We start from the raw sequence: 9,081 nt of genomic DNA on the forward strand, positions 1-9,081 counted from the left end.
CTTTGTCGCGCCGCGCCGCCACCTCTGCAACGCCGCCGCCGCCGCCCGTTGCCGCGATGCCGCCGCCCTCGCACCCCACCGCCGCAGCTCGCCTTCGCGGAGCATCGCCGGAGGTAACGCCACTCGGTTTTTTTTAGAAAACCTAGTTTGTTTTTTTAGATCGGTTCGCCGGTTTTTCTCGGTTTAGTTATGTTGCGGACGTTCGTCCATATGTTCGTTCTAACGAACGTGTTCACTCGTTAGCCACAGACAACGAATGATCATTCGTTAGCCTGTTCGTCGGTTTTCTTTTTCTCAGATTTTCCGCGATTATTTTCAATCGTGATTTCTCATCCAATTTTCATTTTAGTTTATCTTTTCGCTCGTTTGTCGGAATCAGGCGATTCAAGCACCTAGATCTTTGTCTCGAAACCCTATTTCCGTTTAACCAACTTGAACAAGCTTTTGCTACTGTAAAAGTTTGACCATAGTCCAGATTAGTAAACGGATCTTGTTTCTTTCGCAGTTTGATTTTCGTTCCTCCGTTTGATTTGATTTTTTTCACAAACCGGAGTTCTTAAGTTGAACTTTCTGGTTAGATCTTCTTGCTTGAGATTTACTCGTGTTTCTTTGTTTGATTGCTTATGTATGCTATTGTTTGTTTGCGATAGAACACCCGGAGTGCGAAGCGTGCTACTACGAGTCCCTAGGTTTTGCGGATCATCAGCAAGGCAAGTAATACTTTGATCATACCCCTTTATCACCCAGTTTTTATGCATTAGTTCCAATCCTCAAACATTGCATGGTTAGGATGTGATTAACATGTGGGTTGGGAAGTAGTTGATGAGGTAGAACCTATTGCCCTATTATATTCAAACCCTTGGGAGTTACTTCTACGTATTGCTTTTATTGCTATGCTATGCTCGTAGACGTGGTTTGGGTGAGTGAAATCCATGACAGATGTGATATTGTTAATTAATGGTTCAACTTAAGGTGGCAACTTGAATACACATCTGGGTGGATTGTTTGGTGGGCACCTGGGGAATCCAGTGTTGTCCTAGGATATCCCGGAGTACCCGTGTGATAATCCTATGGTCCGCCACCCAGCCTCAAAGGGAACTGAGTTATTTTCATGCTAGAAACTTCCGTGTGCAGCCACAAGCTATTATTGGCTCTAGCATAGTTAAGTAAGTTGCGTGAACCTCCCGAAGAGGTGGATCGGCAGGTAGAGGGATGTAGGTTGGTATGGTCTGCCCGGAGTAAGGGGTTAATGCTTCTGAAAGACTGTGTCTCGGTCATCCGTTTCTCAAACACCATGTAGTGTTCATACGTTCGTCCATACGTTCGTTCTAACAAACGTGTTCACTCGTTAGCCGCAGACAACGAACGCTCGTTCGTTAGTCTGTTCGTCAGTTTTCTTTTTCTCGGATTTTCCGCGATTATTTTCAATCGCGATTTCTGATCCGATTTTCGTTTTAGTTTATCTTTTCGCTCGTTTGTCGGAATCAGGCGATTCAAGCGCCTAGATCTTCGTCTCGAAACCCTCTTTCCGTTTAACCAACCTGAACAAGCTTTTGCTACTGTAAAAATTTGACCATAGTCCAGATTAGTAAACGGATCTTGTTTCTTTCGCAGTTTGAGTTTCGTTCCTTCGTTTGATTTGATTATTTTCGCAAACCCGAGTTCTTAAGTTGAACTTTCTGGTTAGATCTTCTTGTTTGAGATTTACCCATGTTTCTTTGTTTGATTGCTTATGTATTCTATTGTTTGTTTGCGATAGAACACCCAGAGTGCGAAGCGTACTACTACGAGTCCCTAGGTTTTGCGGATCATCAGCAAGGCAAGTAACACTTTGATCATACCCCTTTATCACCCAGTTTTTATGCATTGTTCCAATTCTCAAACATTGCATAGTTAGGATGTGATTAACATGTGGGTTGGGAAGTAGTTGATGAGGTAGAACCTATTGCCCTATTATATTCAAACCCTTGGGAGTTACTTCTATGTATTGCTTTTATTGCTATGCTATGCTCGTAGACGTGGTTTGGGTGAGTGAAATCCATGACAGATGTGAGATTGTTAATTAATGGTTCAACTTAAGGTGGCAACTTGAATACACATCTGGGTGGATTGTTTGGTGGGCACCTAGGGAATCCAGTGTTGTCCTAGGATATCCCGGAGTACCCGTGTGATAATCCTATGGTCCGCCACACAGGCTCAAAGGGAAATGAGATATTTTCATGCTAGAAACTTCCATGTGCAGCCACAAGCTATTTTGGGCTCTAGCATAGTTGAGTAAGTTGCGTGAAGCTCCCGAAGAGGTGGATCAGCAGGTAGAGGGATGTAGGTTGGTATGGTCTGCCCGGAGTAAGGGGTTAATGCTTCTGAAAGACTGTGTCTCGGTCATCCGTTTCTCAAACACCATTAGTGCGAGAAATCCAACGGAGGAGATCGGGTCTTGTGGGGAAAAGTGCGCAAACCTCTGCAGAGTGTATAAACTAATCATGGTTAGCCGTGTCCTCGGTTATGGACATCTTGAGTATCTAGTACTTGGAGTATCACAAGTATCTCATCACTCAAAAATAATATCGTTGGGTTGTTAATTACTTTAATTGGGATTGAGTTGGAGGAACCTTCTCAATGATGTTTCAACTACCATGATAGTTAAATAAAATCTATTCCTTTGTTGTAGGGAAAAATTGGCTTTTCGCAAAAACCATAACCATAGAGCTTTCCACCAGCCAAATATGCATGTAGTGATAGCATTATTCTGTTCTTGCTCTAGTGTGTTACTTTGCCAGCATATTCCATGTGATGACCCGTGTTCGGGCTGCAACGTATTATGTTGCAGACTTTTCAGACGAGGAGTAAGGTTCGTTAGGTCGTTGTCGTGCAGCTCAGCTATGCCGTTGGAGTTGGTGGACTCACTTTATCTTCCAAGCCTTCCGTTGTTATCGTATTAGATGGCCTTAAGTCATATTTATTGTAATAAGTTCTCTTTTGAGACATTCGATGTAATAAGTGTGTGATTGCTACTCTGTTATAAATCCTCAAGTACTGTGTGTGTTAGCATTACCGATCTAGGGATGACACTGAAGCACAGAGACTTGACCGTTTGAGGTCGGGTCGCTACAAGATGGTATCAGAGCACACGCTGAGTGTAGGACATGACCACTAAGATAAAGCCCTAGATCACTATTCTCTTCTCATTTCTGACTGCTCTCCATTTTCTACTCTTTAGGATGGCGGACGCAAGGAACAAGTTTGCACAACCGGATGAAGAAGCACCTTTTAGACGACACTTGAAGGAAGTCACTAGGTACCTGAACATTGGAATACCAAGCTTCACCGGGACTTACAACGCCACTTTACCAGAAGAGGAGCGATGGATGATTCAAGTTCAAGTTCCAGGAAGGACATTCACGCCAGTCACTAAGCCCATAGAGTTTTCCTTCGATGCACCAACCTGGAGTCGAGGAAAGAGTATGGCAGCTCACATCACCATGGGGCGCATTGGAGAAGTTTATCACAAGGAGCTTAAGGATACTATCTATCAGATTTGTGGGCGCCGAGTCGAGCAATGGGAAATGATCAGTACCAGGAAGGATAGATCAATTGCAACTTTCATCCAGGAGTTAAACCAACACATTCGTCGCTAGGAGAACCAGATGTGCGCAGGAATGATAGACCTGAAGAAGGCGATGACAAGGATCACGGAACTGGAGGAAGAACTCAAGGCTACTCGTGAAGATTATGAGGAGGAAATCGTCGTACTAGTGGAGAAGAATGACGATCCAGAAAGGAAGCTAGGAGTATTCATGGGAGACCCCGCACCAGGAGGAGAAGACAAAGAACCCAAGGAGATTCGCCCGGAGGACTACATTATCATCGATGACACCGACTCGGACCCCGACAATAGCGATGATGACTATGAAGACGAAGCTGGAGAAGACTTCATGGAGTCTTCAACCGAAGAATATTTTTAGTAGACCACCACATCAGTAGTAGTATTCCACCATGTAAATAGTATAGTCCGAGCACTTTTGTAACGATAGTTAGATCGATTGTATGCCCTTGCTTGATTGATTGAGTCAAATGTTTGTGTTTGTCTCATGTGCATATGGGTAGTGTTTTCTCATTAGACCTCATTCTATTCTAATCTCTCCCCTCTAAACCCATCAGATGCCTCCGAGACGTGACCCCGGATTTACCTTCCCATCGGAGCTCACTCAGTTGATCCAGCAGTAGAATACCCTGATGCAGTTGTTAGGGTGCGTTTTTCCGCACATCAGTTGGATGGACCAGCAGCCTCATGGTGGGAGAATTACACTGTCACCTACCCTATAGCCACTGTTACATGGGATCAGTTTCAGCAAGCTTTCCGTACATCCCATGTCTCAACTGGAGCTATGAGTATGAAGAAGCGTGAGTTTCGCAACTTACGACAGGGGAGCCGTACTGTGGCTCAGTACGCGGATGAGTTTAGCAAGTTATCTCGTTATGCCCCTGATGATGTGGCCACAGATGCCGCAAAGCAGGAGAAGTTTATGGAAGGGCTGAATGATGAGATGAGCATGCAGTTGATGGTGGCAACTTTCAACAACTACCAGGAGTTGGTAGATAAGGCTCTTATGATTGAAGCGAAGCAGCAGCAGATTGAGAGCCGTAAGAGGAAGTATGGACAAGGAAGGTATAATTCAGGAGCTCAGCAGAAGCCTCGCCTAACCCCGAACTCGGGAGGACTTGTTCATAACCATGGAGGCCACACCCATAATGGAGGAAGTAACCATAATCATACTGGCCCAAGGAATGGGAATGGGAATGGAGCAAGCAACAATCAGAACCGCTCCAATCCAGCCACACCCGCGAAGAGAGACCAAAGCCATGTTACTTGCTTCAAGTGCGGGAAGACTGGACACTATGCCACGGAGTGCCCTGAAGCAAAGAATGGAAACGGCAATGGGAGCGCTGAAAGAAGCCCAGTCCATTCAACAAAGGACAAGTGAACCACGTCAACGTGGAGGAGGTTGAAGAGCAGCCAGACGCGGTTATTGGTAAGTTTTTGGTTAAGTCTTTTACCGCCCTTGTTCTTTTTTATACTGGTGCATCGCATTCATACATATCAAGGGAATTCGTGGATAAGTTTAAACTACCAACCCAAACTCTTAGGACCCATCTGTTAGTAAGTTCACCTGGAGCAGAGTATATGGCTAGTCGATGGTGCGACCAGATACCCTTAACCATTGGTAGCCATGTTTTTCCGTCTGACCTAATAATCTTGGAGTCACAAGGATTGGATGTGATATTAGGCATGGACTGGATGTCAAAGTATGGAGGAAGCATTGACTGTGTTAGTAAGTCAATTTGTCTCACCACCCGTGAGGGAAAAAGGATCAAGTATGAATCTAGGCATGCGCCAAGGAGTAGCCAATTAAATACCCTCACAGGAGTTGTTCAGGAGGAAGTGCCTGTAGTGAAGGATTACCTGGATGTTTTTCCAAAAGAGTTACCAGGCATGCCATCGGATCGAGATATCGAGTTTTTGATAGAGTTATTGCCAGGCACCGGGCCTATATCGAAGAGACCATACCAGATGCCCGCAAACGATCTCGAGGAGATTAAGAAACATATCAAGGAGTTATTGGAGAAAGGTTACATTCGACGGAGCTCATCACCATGGGGAGCCCCAGTGCTTTTGGTCGAGAAGAAGGATAAGTCTCTAAGAATGGTTGTTGATTATCGAGCGTTAAATGAGGTGACGATCAAGAACAAATACCCACTGCCGATGGTCAATGATTTGTTCGACCAGCTGCAAGGAGCTAAGGTGTTTTCAAAAATCGATATGCGATCTAGATATCACAAGCTGAAGACACGAGAGAAGGACATACCAAAGACAACATTCACCACACGGTACGGGTTGTATGAATATACGGTCATGTCGTTTGGACTGACTAACGCCCCTGCCTACTTCATGAGCATGATGAACAAAAGTGCTCATGGAATATTTGGATAAGTTCGTTGTGGTGTTCATTGATGATATAATGGTATATTCGAAGAACGAGGAGGCGCCGAAGAGCATTTGCGTTTAGTTCTCGAGAAACTCAAGGAACATCAGTTGTATGCCAAGTTCAGCAAATGCGAGTTTTGGCTGAAGGAAGTTGGATTCCTTGGACATGTTATATCAGGATAAGGTGTAGCAGTAGATCCTACCAAGGTTCGGTCAGTCACTGAATGGTTGGCACCCACTTCAGTTAGCGAGATCCGCAGATTTCTTGGACTCGCAGGATACTATCGAAGATTCATTGAGAATTTTTCCAAAATTGCGAAGCCAATGACGGAGTTATTGAAGAAGGATACCAAATTTGAATGGACAGAAGAATGTGAAGCGAGTTTTCAGGAGTTAAAGAAACGTTTGACTACAGCCCCTGTGTTGATTCTGTCGGATATACGCAAGGAGTTTCAAGTGTATTGCGACGCCTCTCGCCTAGGACTTGGAAGTGTGCTTATGCAGGACGAAAGAGTTGTTTCGTATGCCTTGTGACAACTGAAACCGCATGAGTTAAATTATGCCACGCATGATTTGGAGTTGGTTGCCGTAGTGCATGTGTTGAAGACGTGGAGACATTACCTTATTGGAAATCGTTGTGATGTGTACACAGATCATAAGAGTTTGAAGTACATTTTCACACAGAAGGAGCTGAACCTTAGGCAGAGGAGATGGTTGGAGCTTATAAAGGATTATGACATGAAGCTTCACTATCATCCAGGCAAGGCCAATGTCGTAGCAGATGCCTTGAGCCGGAAGAGTTATGCTAATACCCTAGTGAGCACGGGATTGCCGAAGGAGTTAGCAGAGGATCTTAGGGAACTTCGATTGGAGATTGTTCCTAGAGGTTTTGTTGCAACAATGGAGGTTCAATCTACATTGTTAGGAAAGATTCGAGAAGCTCAGAAGGATGACAAAGAGGTTGCCGAGATAAAAGAGAGAATGAGTGAAGGAAAGGCCAAAGGTTTTCGTGAGGATGAGCACGACACCTTATGGTTCGAGGACCGTGTTTATGTGCCCAATAACACAGAGATCAGGAAGTTCATACTTCAGGAGGCTCATGACTCACCATACTCGATACACCCCAGAAACACCAAGATGTATTTGGATTTGAAGGAACGTTTCTGGTGGACTGGTATGAAGAAGGATATTGCCAAGTATGTAGCCGTATGTGATGTATGTTAGAGAGTGAAGGCTGAGCATCAAAAGCCAGCAGAATTGTTACAGCCTATGCTGATACCCGAATGGAAGTGGGATAAACTTGGCATGGATTTTATCACCGGATTACCCAGAACCAAATCAGGATATGATTCTATATGGGTAGTAGTTGACCGCTTGACCAAAGTAGCTCACTTTATCCCAGTGAAAACCACCTATACAAGTGCAAAGTTGGCCAAGATATATATGACCAGGATCGTATGTCTGCATGGAGTTCCGAGGACCATGGTATCAGATAGAGGGACACAGATTACTTCAAAGTTTTGGCATCAGCTGCACCAAACTTTGGGGACAAGGTTGGAGTTCAGTACAGCATTCCACCCGCAGACAGATGGATAGACCGAGAGAGTCAACCAGATTCTGGAGGATATGTTGAGGGCCTATGCGCTAGATTATGGATCTAGTTGGGATGACAATTTTCCCTACGCGGAGTTCTCATACAACAATAGCTACCAACCAGTTTAAAGATGGCACCGTTCGAAGCCCTGTACGGATGAAGGTGCAGAGCACCATTGATGTGGGATGAAGTCGGAGACCGACGGTTGTTTGGACCAGATTTGATCAAAGAGTCTGAAGAGAAAGTTAAGTTAATCCGAGATAGACTGAAAATAGCTTAGTCCAGACAGAAGAGTTATGCAGATTCGAAACGCAAGGAAATAACCTATGAAATTGGAGAAAGAGCATAGCTGCGAGTGTCACCCCTGCGAGGAGTGAAACATTTTGGAGTTAAGGGAAAGTTAGCCCCAAGATTTGTAGGACCGTATCGAATTTTGGAACGTATGGGAGAAGTTTCCTACAAGTTGGAGTTACCTGAAGGACTGTCAGAGTTCATGATGTATTTCATGTTTCACAGCTGAAGAAGTGTCATGCTGAGATGGCCGATATACCGTTAAGAGATACAGTACCCTTGGAGGCGATTCGGTTGGACAGTGATTTGACCTATGAGGAAAAGCCAGTCAGGATTCTTGAATTTGCCAGCCAAGTCACCAACAGCAAGGTTATCAAGTTTTGCAAAGTTCAGTGAAGCCACCATACCAAGGATGAAGCCACCTGGGAACGAGAGGATGATCTTCGCAAAGACCACCCACACCTATTTTCTAGCCAACCCGAATCTCGAGGGTGAGATTCGTCTTAAGGGGGGTAGGTTTGTAACATCCTAAATTTTCAATTTGGAATGTTATACATAGATCATTCATTGCATATCATATTTTGTTGCATCTCGTTCCGCGATGCTCGAAATCCTAAGCAACTCAAGAACCCTCAGAGAGAGTTGGGGATTTCCCTGTTTTCATATTTGAGTTTTATCAAATATTGAAACGAGAATTTTTGGTTTTAATTATTTTCCTCTCCGAAAATATTTCATATTAAAATATATGAGAGGAGATAATATGACTTCTCCAAAATAAATGAAATATTGGAGGAAAAATATAAAAATCAAATATTTGATTTTATCCGGAGTTTATTGCTTTTTTTTAATTAGAAAAATTGCACGTTTTTCAAAGTTGCATTTTAGGGCCAAGAAATGTTCATCTTGTTCTAAATATTTTATTTAGACAGCGAAAATTTGTTTTGGCATTTTTAGTTTTTTATTTTATTTTCTAGGATTTATTTGGTTTCGGCGAAATTATTAAAAAAACGTTTCAACGCCCGACTGGGTCGAAGCCCAGCCGAGCCGGCCTGCTCCCCGCGCCGCCGTCTCTGACCTGGAGACTGCGCGCTGCCGCCGCCCGACCCGGTGTCCGGCCAGGACTCCGCCTCCCCGCCGCCTTGCCCCCTCCTCCAAGCAGACCCCCCTCCTCTTAAATACGCCACCCCCGACCCCCCCTCCACCACCCAAC

Source organism: Triticum dicoccoides, chromosome 7A (assembly GCF_002162155.2).
Source record: "Triticum dicoccoides isolate Atlit2015 ecotype Zavitan chromosome 7A, WEW_v2.0, whole genome shotgun sequence".
NCBI classification, from domain to species: domain Eukaryota; kingdom Viridiplantae; phylum Streptophyta; class Magnoliopsida; order Poales; family Poaceae; genus Triticum; species Triticum dicoccoides.